Source organism: Micropterus dolomieu, linkage group LG06 (assembly GCF_021292245.1).
Source record: "Micropterus dolomieu isolate WLL.071019.BEF.003 ecotype Adirondacks linkage group LG06, ASM2129224v1, whole genome shotgun sequence".
Classification (NCBI taxonomy): Eukaryota; Metazoa; Chordata; class Actinopteri; order Centrarchiformes; family Centrarchidae; genus Micropterus; species Micropterus dolomieu.
In genome coordinates, this window is record NC_060155.1 from 14,788,786 (window position 1) to 14,800,242 (window position 11,457).

General features: G+C 41.0%; 1 long non-coding RNA gene across 1 annotated transcript in view; it reads left to right on the forward strand.

Moving 5' to 3' along the window:
* Nucleotides 1–10,616, forward strand: part of LOC123971924 — a 49,435-nt gene extending 38,819 nt beyond the window's left edge. The window contains exon 3 of the long non-coding RNA XR_006825333.1: nt 10,207–10,616. This is a non-coding gene — a long non-coding RNA (uncharacterized LOC123971924). The remainder of the gene's footprint in view (nt 1–10,206) is intronic.
* Nucleotides 10,617–11,457: the final 841 nt, after the last annotated feature.

The window sequence follows — 11,457 nt, forward strand, 5'->3', positions numbered from 1 at the left end:
AAAAAAAAAAAAACCTTGTTGCCATGGTTGGCTCAGCTCAGCATCAAGGGAAATCATTAGTGTCCAGCTAATACCAAATGGAAAATGGTGGAAAATTATGTGATTATGGTGGGCTGTAACTAAATCCATTTTGTTACATGCATGGAAAGAGAGGCGCAGTAATTTCCTTATTCAGCTGAGTGATGTTCAGAGGAAATTAGATATTACTGCACTCCCACCAGACACTGATTGATTGATCTGCTTGCTCTACCATTCAGTTAATTTGTGTGTCACTTTGTTGCGGTGCACAGCATGCAGATGGAAAAGTTAGGCTGTTGTGGCATTTCAGCTGATGCAAACACATGAATGTGTGCATCACAAGTGCATTGCATTATACATATTATACATCACATACAAATGATTGCATTGTGACAGAGGTAGGCCTCAAGCTAGTCCTCCCACTTAGCTCTGTTTTACATATTTTGAATATTATTAATAATCTTAAACGTGCTTCATGCTATTTTCTTGAGGTTTGATGACTTCTCGTAAAACTAAAACAAAAAAGAAAAGCGTTAAAAAGACTAATTTGTTCCAATTTACTACTTTTTTTCCCTAATTATTTCCCATGCTGCACAAAAGTTTGCTCTCCATTTCTGTTTCTCAGACTTCTAGGTTCCAGTTCAGTCTTTCTTGCTTAATGGATCTTTTATGCAGTGGTGGGATTTGACCTGCAGGCTGCCTCTGAGTATTCCAGCACTCTGGGGAACATGTGAACACTAGTATTTTTGGGATTATTGCATTTCAACAGTAAAGGGAAAGCAAATGACTTAATTCTGGCCTTTTATATAATAACATAACATCTGTGCATTTTAACTTTAATACTTTGGTAACTTTGGTGTATAAATTCTTCTCTGGAATCAAAAGTAAACTCACCGAGCTTATTGGCCAACAGAGTATGTTAAAGCCATCACTCGCAGCATCATAAAGTTCACAGAAACCTGACATATAACTACTTTGTCCCAAACAACTTTAAATAAGTTTTAACTTGTAATGGTTCCAGCAGCAACATTTGCTACCCACAGAGTTATTAGGTATGCCGCAGCTATCATCATAATTTTTGCTGCTATTACATGCCTGTCCAGATTTTCCCCTTTTATAAAGCAGAGCTTGACTGCAGTGATGTTTGTGAGAGCCGGGGAAAGGCATAGCTCCAGTCAGCTGCTGTATCTGCAAGGAGGCGATAGGGGAGTCAAGCTAAGCCCAGGCTCCCCAGCACGGTCCTGAGGGGAGCGTTAAAGCAGCCAGGCGGTTCACAATAGCTCCCCAACAACGTGAGGGAGATTGGAAGACATCTATCAGAGAGGCTGGGATGGATGTCAAATGACTCGGACCTATTTCCCCGGGGGTTCGCAGGCCCAGGAAAGGCATTTATGAACTAGAGAAACAAATGATGATAGGGACCAAGGTGAGCCTCTGTCTAAGAGGAAGCCGCTGGAAGCCCAGATGTTCAGCTCCACAGCATAAATGTCTGCAGCAAAAAGCACCAAGCAAAGTTGTAATTCAATTTGTTTGTGAATTATACTCTGAGTCAAATGGAAATTGATTCAAAGGAAGGGATTGGGGACTAACTTTAATTTGGCAGTAATGTCCTTCGTCCTTGCTTTTGAATGAATGTCCAAACATTTGAAATCAATATTCTTTATTCCAAATACAAATCCTATTATAGAGGTTACATTCATAATTCAAGTCATGAATCAATGAGCCTCCAGCAGTTCTTTCAGAACTAGAGATGAATCACCATTTGTATAAAAAAATGTAAACTCTTTGTTCAAAGTTGAATAAAAAAAAAACAATCTGCTGTTGTAGTCAGCCAGCTTTGAGTACTCTTTCCAAAAGATTACAAAATGAGGTTGATTTGACTTAATGGGAGATGCAAAACACAGGTCTTCAACTAAATGTGTGGGGGGGCTGTTTTGAGCCAGGGTTTAGTGCTGCTTTGAAGTTGTACCCCTGTGAGGATGACCTATTTCCCAGAAATACAGCTCAGCTCCAGTGCAGTTTGAGCTGTCATAGTGAGAGGCTGAGGGGTGTTCGCCTGTGGCATTCATGACAGGGATAGCAGAAATTTTAACACTTTGACTCAAGAGCCCCACCACCCCCACATATAAGCCAATATTCGGCATTTACCAGAAAGCTGCGTTACTTTGGCCTCTGTGAGCATTTCAAGCATGAAATCATTTGCAATGTAGTGTATGAGCTGAATAACACTTGTGGATGTGGACTGACTGAAAATATATGATAGAAGGAGGGAGACTGCATAAATTAAGAGGGGGAAGAGACACTTTCATGGTTTGAATTATTACTGTAGGATGGAATTTTAAGGAAAGTATTTATAAATCTAAATGCCTTGCATGTTGCTCAACTGCAGGGTAAAAACACTTGCTTATGAGTTTACTTTCCTGTTATTTTAGGAAAGTGGAAAAAATGTATAGGTGTATTGATGTCGATTCACTCAATTTTTAAGACATCAATTCTCTCAGAAATCGTGAGCAAAGCAAGAATGTCATTATAGGCTATATTATAGTGTTGTTTTGCACCTTATGTAGAGGTGTGTGGTCAGCCTGCCCTAATCTCTGTGCGCCACAGAGAGGCACTCGAGCTCCGTCTTGGGACCATTTGCAATCATTTGGGAGATAATTTTATGACCCCGTTCATGAAATCATAAATGAGTGCGACTTGTTAATCAGAGGTTTAAAAACTGAAGGTACATTCAATTGAAACGTGTGCAGTGTCGGTGCGTAAAACAGCGCCCAGAGAAGTGCAGTGACAGTAGCGCTACAGTAAAAGCTGCTCTCTGGTCACTTCTCATGCAGAGCGCGTCTGCGGAGAGGATCGCCGGGCTCTCTGCGTCCTTCACACTCTTCACGAGTGAGGACAGTCCACTCAAAAACAGAGCCGAAAGTGTCGAAACATTATCTGTTGCTCTTTTATTTTGTGGACAATCACCCTCAGTCTGGTGGGGCTCGAATATCTGATCGGAAACTCAACGCATCCGCCCGCTATCTCGCAGTAAGGAGGCATCAGGAAACTGAAGAGGGGAGACAACGTGTTGTGAATACAGATGAGAGCAACTATTGACACCTTCAGCCCACCAGTCTGCTGCGCGCCTGGACAAAGCTAAAAAGAACATCGGCGCGAAAGGATTCGGCTTTATATCGGTCATCAATTCAGGTTGTGAGTCATCCACTATCCATAGATGCTTATTTAGGCTACTAGCTCGGTGTCTTCACCTTATCTTTTTGCTCCATCCCGGAGGTGAAAACTGGCTGCCTGCCATCGGTTCTCCTCGAAGCGCACAGAAAACCAATAGATCTGCTCAAAAATCCGAATCAGGCGAGACCCGTCTGTGGCTCTGACATGCTGTAAGTTGTTTTATCTGAACTGGACCTATATTATGGCTTCGCTGTATCAGAGATTCAACGGGAAGATCAATACGACCAATTCCTTCCCGCACCCACCTGAGGCCAGCCACCTTCTCGGTGGACAGGTTGCAGACGAGGAAAACGCAGCGAAGACCCCTCAGCAACTCGTCGACGGCAGACCTCACGTCCAGTACCGCAAAAAATGCTTGAAGGAGGATGAGCATGTAAGACAATCATACTTTATATGCAAACATAATCCCCCCTTATGAGTTTAGATAATTCCCATTCAAAGAGACACACACTGGGGCAAACGTATGCACACAGAGTAAATCCCTGGAGATATAGAAGCTCACTTTACAGGGTGGTCAACAAAAGTTTTATTAAAACGTTGCTTTTTTATTCTATGGCAGCTGCCCTCTTGCTTGAATTTGTTGTGTTGTGTTTGGTTGCACTGTTATCTTTTACAAGCTGTTTTTATGCCAAGCTTTCTTCAGATGCTGTTGGATAAACACATAGGAGGGCCTGTCAAAGCTGCCATGGTCACTGCATGTGCCTTTTTGTCTAGGTGATAAATGCCATCTTGATTTTATTTTTTTTTTTGAGAACATCCACATCATTGGCAGGTGTCTGGCATATGATGATGAAGATGAATATGATGTGAAAATCATCACTGTCTGATGTGATTCTATAGTTTGTGTGTGTGTGTGTGTTTGTAGGGAGAGGCTGTGCTTTCCTCTGGCGCTGTCCGTGGTACTGAAATCTCAACAAACATCACAAGGTGCTATTGGTAAACATGGATGTAGTCTATGATGTCAGCCACAGTGTTTTAAATGATCATTTTAAAGCTTTGATTTGGGGTTTTATGCTTGTCAGTTACTGTACTGGGACCAGAAAATCTAAATCTAGTCAAAGGTCCGTTAGGCCTTTTGGATGAGTTGCGGAATTGTCTTAAAGACCAACGCTAGTAACCTTTGACCTATGCTAGTTATTCAGTTTGTATTTTGATAGATTAGATGCTCTTTTTGGACAGAAAGCCTATCCAGTTTGAACTGTTTTTTAGCTACTATCAAGCAACAATGACGAGATCTGTAACATAAAACATCCATGCTTTAGCTTTACTTCTCAGTGATGGCGACTGTCACTTGGTTTGGTTCATGCTGTTTTGTCATGTTGTCTGTGAAGATTCTCAGTCAACCAGGTCATAGTTATCCAACAAACGTTAAAGTCAAGGGTAACTGGACTTGTTTGAAGATACTGGAAGATATTTCGTCCCTCATCCAAGGGACTTCTTCAGTTCTGACTGACTGGTAGGGAAACTCAGCTATTTAACCTCAGTGGGGTCGTTTGCCAGGATCGTCGATACTGCTTGGTCGTCAGTGTTGGTGGTTGCTGTAACGACAGTCATTACAGTCGTTAGGACTACCCGAGGCCAAGACTGAACGACCATTGTTGGCATCTTCACCTGAGGCCAATAGATTACATTTGTTGAGTTTCCTGGGAAGTGATGAAAGGACAGCATTGTAAGTGGGGGATAAGTGGTGGCGTAGACCCCCTCCCCTGTTCAATGACGGCTTCTCAACCCTGGTGTAGATGGCTTCCTTGACACCTCTTTCAAACCGTCCATCTTCTCTGTCTAAGATGTGCACCTGGTGGTCCTCAAACGAGTGTCCTCTGTCCTTCAGATGTAAATAGACTGCAGAGTCTTGACCTGAGGAGTTGGCCCTTCTTTGCTGAGCCATGCGTTTTTGTAGTGGTTGTTTAGTCTCCCCAATATACAGGTTTGTGCATTCCTCACTGCATTGGACCGCATACACTAGATTGCTTTTCTTGTGTTTGGGTGTGCGGTCTTTGGGGTGTACCAGTATATGTCTTAGTGTGTTCTTGGGTTTAAAAAACACAGGGATGTTGTGTTTGTTGAAAATCCTCCTGAGATTCTCTGATACTCCAGACACGTATTGAATCACAATGTTGTTGCGTTTGAACTTCTTTTCTTCATCCCCTGTAGTCAAAACTAAGCAGTTAAGCATTGTGATTCAACCAAGTCCAGTTGCCCTTGACTTTAACCTTCGTTGGATTTTGTCATGTTGTTGTCATCATTGACATTATCGCTGTTCAACATTTAAATTCATGTAACACAAAACTGAATTTAGTTCCCACATGTCATACAGTATGTGCAGTATATTTACAAATGTAGGCTCATAACTATCAGATGCGCATAATGAAAGGACAGCTTTGCTTTTGTTCCCTGGTCGGACATAATACTACATACAGTATTTGTAGGACTTTTGACCACTTTGAGTTGACAATGCCCATATTGTCTTTTCAACAGTTTGACTACAAGTTAATAGTAACATTGTTCAAAATTTAAACACACTGCACAACTGTTCTCCAACACACAGTGTCTTATTTTCCAAACAGTTTTGGCCTTTTTCCCTTCATCATCTGAGGTTGTTTCTGCTTTCTTTATGTAGTTTTTTCCATCTAAAAACTTCAGAAGACAGCAGACATTCACCGATTTGCCCTCGTTGAACCAAAGAGGAGAAACCAACTAGTGAACACAGCTGCTGTAGTCTTTGGTTTGCCTGAAAACTTGTACGCGCTCTGTCTCCGTGAAGGCCTGATGAAGTGACATGTTAACACGCGTGTTGCTTGTTTGCAGATGACACTAGTTAAAATCTACAGCAAACACAAGTATACTTGACTGGCCTTTTATCTTTAAATAGCTGCCAACACTGTGGTGTTCATCTGAATTATTGATGTCTGTCACATCAAGAATCAAGTGATAAGGTTGGCAACAGGCTGAACACTGACACTGCTTGGGCTCTCAACAACAACACATAGGCTGGACACTGGGAAAAGGCAATTTCTCAATACTCGTCATATTTCCCCTTTTTTCCTTCACAAGCCTTCATGTTCAATTTATGAGGCACTTCATTGCTGGAAAATTCTAAATCATGAGTTTCTCAAGGAATTAAACCTTGGGATTGCATTTTAGGAGTGTGACCAGGAGCTGTTATTGTACTGCTGGATTTCCAACATATTTATTAGGTTTGCACTGTTAACCTTGAAGTCACCTTTAGTCCCGATGTCCCCCTGAGTCGTGCTGGAGCATGAAATTGCCTTTAGCCTCAGGAGATGGGGAAACCATTTCAAGGAGTGCTATTTCCGACCCCTTCCCCCTCAGTAAATCGCACTATTGTTGTTTCCATTTATTTTGCATAGGGAAAGGGCAAAAATTGATTTGGGAATGTCATGAATTACTTTTTATTTAACCAGATATTTACTTGCACAATTGTTCAGCCTGTTTCTAAAACCGACCAGTTCAAGACACAGGTTCAGCTGCTTTTTTAAAAACCAAAAGCTGTTGAAAAACTGGAAATAATTAATTTTTTTTTTTAAACAATGGTTTAATTTGTTTACTATAGCATTCTTCGGAGCTACTGAGATTACAAAATGCAGGCACTGCAGCTTTGTTTGAGGTAGAGGTGTGTTTGATTAATTGTTGATGTGCTCTGTTTGTAAGCATCAGTACTTTGTGTGAGTTTGAGTTTGAGTCACCTAGTAAGAAATTGGCAGTGGTTCTTTTCCTCCTCACTACCCTTTACTGCAAATAGAAACCCACAAGTGTCCTTAATTAATTGTAGTTGTTTGTAAAGTGAAACACGCTGAGATCTCGCCTTCAGACTGGAGCTCTGGAACACTTTCATGGTCTGGCCTGTATTGGCTTTTCCTTTATGCATGGGATAAGACAAACCAATAAACATAAACAATACACATGAAATGTAAAGCAAAACAAAAATGGGGCAGCACATTTTCACAGTAAAATACTGGGAATATTTACTTTTTATTTTGTTTCCTTCTTTATATAAATTAAAACATGAGACCATATTTTCACAAATTCACTTGATAATTATTAGACAGAACTGACTCTCTTCCAATAGCACGGAACAATTCTTAAAATGCCACCGGTAAAAGTTTGACTCCTAATTTGATTATCCAAATAGTCTTTAACAAGAGTATCTGGTTTTAGAGTTTCTGGAATTATTACCTTTCCAAAAAGGAGTTGTGAATATAGAGTGTATATAATTAAGGCATCACAAGTTCCTGACTCAAGCTAGATCCCAGAGTATTTATCATCTCTCATTTCAGCTACTGGCTGTGTCATGATTACATTGATACATTTATTCTGTTCATTATCACAGAAATGTGTGTTAGGCAAGCATCACATTTTTACTTAATATACCTTAGTTATTGCGATTTTGTGACTGCAATTCATGTTCAACTAAAAGCACTCACATTAGTGAAAAGCTCATTTCCCACAGGGTTACCTTAATCTGAGACTGGCAGGCTGGTCTATAATGCATTAGTCATTTTTTCTCCTCCTAGGCTACAGATTTTTGATTAAAATCACACTGAAAATGTGTTTCAATATTACTTGCAATGGGATTCTCCTGCATGAAATATACAACAATGCCCTCAGAGAAAGATACTCCTCCTACCTCAGATATTGTCCCCGAGGAGACTGGTGGCAAAGATGTGGTTTTGATACATCAAAGTTATACAGGTTACATCTCTGGCGATGAACGCAAAGAGCTCTGATTTCTCTGTAGAGATTACTGGAGTCTTTTTTTGTAGTGTAACCATTGTATTTCAGGGTGTATTCTTAGCTGGATTTTGCAGGCCTTCATCCTGCAAATCATCTGTTGTTTTGTTGTGCTACCTGAATGGCTGTCATCTTTAAATTAATTAGCTTAAGTTTCACATTGGTAATATTGTACTCTATTCAGGGACATAGGACTAAGGGGAAAATGCGAGTATACATGTGAGGAGGGCCCACATATATACTAGAATGAATAGCTGTTGATGCAGGGAGGGGCACATAGAGAATGCTTATGAACAGGTCCCAAATTTTTGTGCAATGCCCCTGACTCTATCAAAGGTAAATTCCCTATCCACACAATTGTGTAAGCCTAAGGAATCTAGAGTTCAAAAGGAGTGACACATAAATGAAATATTTTTTTAAATTCACATTAGATGCTAATGCCCAGGGCTTGCACACACACACACACACACACACACACACACACACACACACACTGTCCTCATATGCACTTAACTGTGCCTTCTACTTAGAAATACTCCAGATCTGAGTAAGACAGTTTGGCCCGCTTCCCGAGTCTTAGTTTAGCTCTGTGCTTCCTTTGAGGTCTGGAGCTCAGATAAATCAGCCAGACGGAGCTCAACAAGAGCAGCCAAATAAAAGAAAGAGAGCCGCAAGATGTGATAGGCTGTCCTCATTATCTCCATGGCCGGGTTAACTTGACTGCTTTCTGGAGGCTGCTACTGGCATTGTTACCTGCTGCGCTCATGTGAAATGATGATGTGTCCTGAGATGACCACCCCCCCCCCCAAACAACAGTTAAAAAAGAAAACAGATGTGCTGTCAGTCAAAGCACGTGTGGACACATGCTAGTGTGTAAGTATTGTGGGGGAAATGTTATGTCTTTATCAGAGTCAACAGTGGAGAGGAAATGAGAGGAGAGAGAGAGATTGGGAATGACATGCAACAAAGATCCCTGGCCGGATTAAAATCAGGGACTTTCAGGGTCAGCACTTTAAACTCCTCAGCCAGCAGGGAATCTCTTTGCATTTTTAAGTCACAACTGGCAGTTTATACTTGAGGCATGACAGCCGTATGTGAGCTGTTGTGGTCACATTTTACCTGCTGTTTCATCTGACAGTTTTACTTGTGGTAATTTACTGTAATGGTACACACAAAGATATAAAATGTAGCGTGATCATTGAAAATCTTCACAACCTTATACTGTACTGTATGTGTAAAAAAAGAAAAGAGTCTTATTGTACCTTACCTCATGAAAAAACACACACGATCAGTTCTACAAGATGCATTAACTGATTTTTTTCACGATTTGGGGCCAGCAAAAACAAGTTGTGAACACAATACAGACATATCATCTTTTAGGTTGATACGGCAAGCTTATTTGCAAACTGTGGCGTATTTATGCATCCAGCAGTTACAGAGCAACGTTAGCATTCATTTGTCTTTCACATGTCTCTGTCCACCTGACAAAGTTAATTCCAATAGGAACACTCCTTTTAGCTCTGTTTTGTACTCCGGACCATTGGTGGTGAGTGAACCAAAAGAGTAAAGTTGTGGACCCGAAAATCAAAACAGCTCATAGATGCTGAAATGTTCCGTAGAAGTGCAGAATTTGTAATACGCTAATTCTCTATAGATTCATCACTAGAAACCCTTTCACATAACATGTAGTCATTTGATCCATTGTCATTGTGAACATATTGATTAAGCTATTTACAGATACAATAAAAGACAAAATTAATGAGATTGAGCATGAAAATAAGAAAAAAAACCCTCAATGCATGGAAAGAGCACACAAGGCAAACCTGCTTAGCTGTCACCCAGCTCAGCTCCTCCCCTCAGGACAGCACAGCATCCTCAGCAGGACCTCCTGCTCGGCGTTGCCATGGTTGCAAAGGTGGAGCGGGTGAGGCTGCAAGCTCTGGGAACACACACACACTGCTGCTTTCTGGTGGCTCTGACTGCCATCTGGAGATGACGCCACTCTCACATTGCACACTGAGCGTCCTGTGTCAGTGTCATTAAACATGCTACGTTCAACGTGACGAGCATGAATTTGCCTTCCAATCCTTTGGCTCTTAATGAATATCAGCCTCTACTCTTGTTTTGATGGCTTGGTTGCTGTTGCTGACACTTATTTACTGTTGATCTGATTTTAAAATTTTTTTGCTCCTCTGTTCCTAGAGGGCATCTCAACAGGTCATCCATCCCTATCCCAGCACCTCAAAGCTCTGTTGACGTGCAATCAATCATCCCTCACCACACTGCCCACCCCCTTCCACCTCCACGGACCTGTCAACAGCACATCAGCAGGCTGCTGCGTCGCTGGGAGACTGTCCCTCTCCCTCTTGATGATTAACTGTATTATAAGACATGCTGACAGTAGGTATTAGCCAGTGTTTAAACACAGAGAAGCCTTATTACTCCCCGATGAGACAAGGACCCTGCAGAATGGTTGATGCAGAGCTTCAGTCTTTTGTGGTAGATTTTCGGCTCTGAAGATCGAGAGACAAAAACATCATTGGCTGTCATTAATCCAGGCATTGTGATTTAAGTTTATTTTAAATCCCCTTCACTTTTCAGAGATATTTTCATTTTAGCTGGTGGAAATGTAGCCGATTAAATATTCATGCAGTAAAAAAAATCACTCCTTTTGTCAGCCTTAATTTTTTGATCTTCTGTTTCTTGATGTCAGTCACATCCCCTCCCTGCTTTTCACAGGAGATTAGCTCACTCCACAGATGTATCTTCACTGTGGATCTTAAAGATTTCTGCAGCTTTTTTTAACTTTATGTGCGTGTGTAGCTAAATATAACTGTATTTTAACCCAGCTCGTTCCAATTTTCTTTTCTCCCTGAGTTCATGTCTCTGCTTTTTTTATTTATAACTTCAGGCTATCTTTTCAATGTTTTTCTTTTGAAGATTAGCTTTATTAGTTGTGTAGTTGATGATCAGCAGTGCAGCCCATTTAGAGGGACGAAAGAGCAAGCATTGCAGATCAAGCATGAGCTTACTCCTTTGTCTGTCATTTGTTAACGTTTTTAGTGGACTGTTTCATTGATGTTTAAAATGCCAAGCACAGGCAGGAAGCAATTTTTATAGCTTTTCTGTGCACTGTGTCTGTTTTGCCACTAGAGACTGTTGTGTTCCAATCAATGTAGCCGCTCCACACTGTCCTGTATACATCAACATACAGTACAGTAGGTGAGCTCAGGCTCAGACGGTATTTTCCACTTGTACCAAACAAACAAACAAACAAAACTCCATATTACTACAGTTTCATACACACCTTCTGTAACTGAAACCAGCCAGCCGCCACAGCTAAAAGTGTCTCATTCAGATCCAAGAAGACTAAAATCACGTCACCTCTCATTAGAATTGGAAAAGTTATACAGTCACCTTGCAAAATCAGCCACATTTAGAGATTTCTGATCT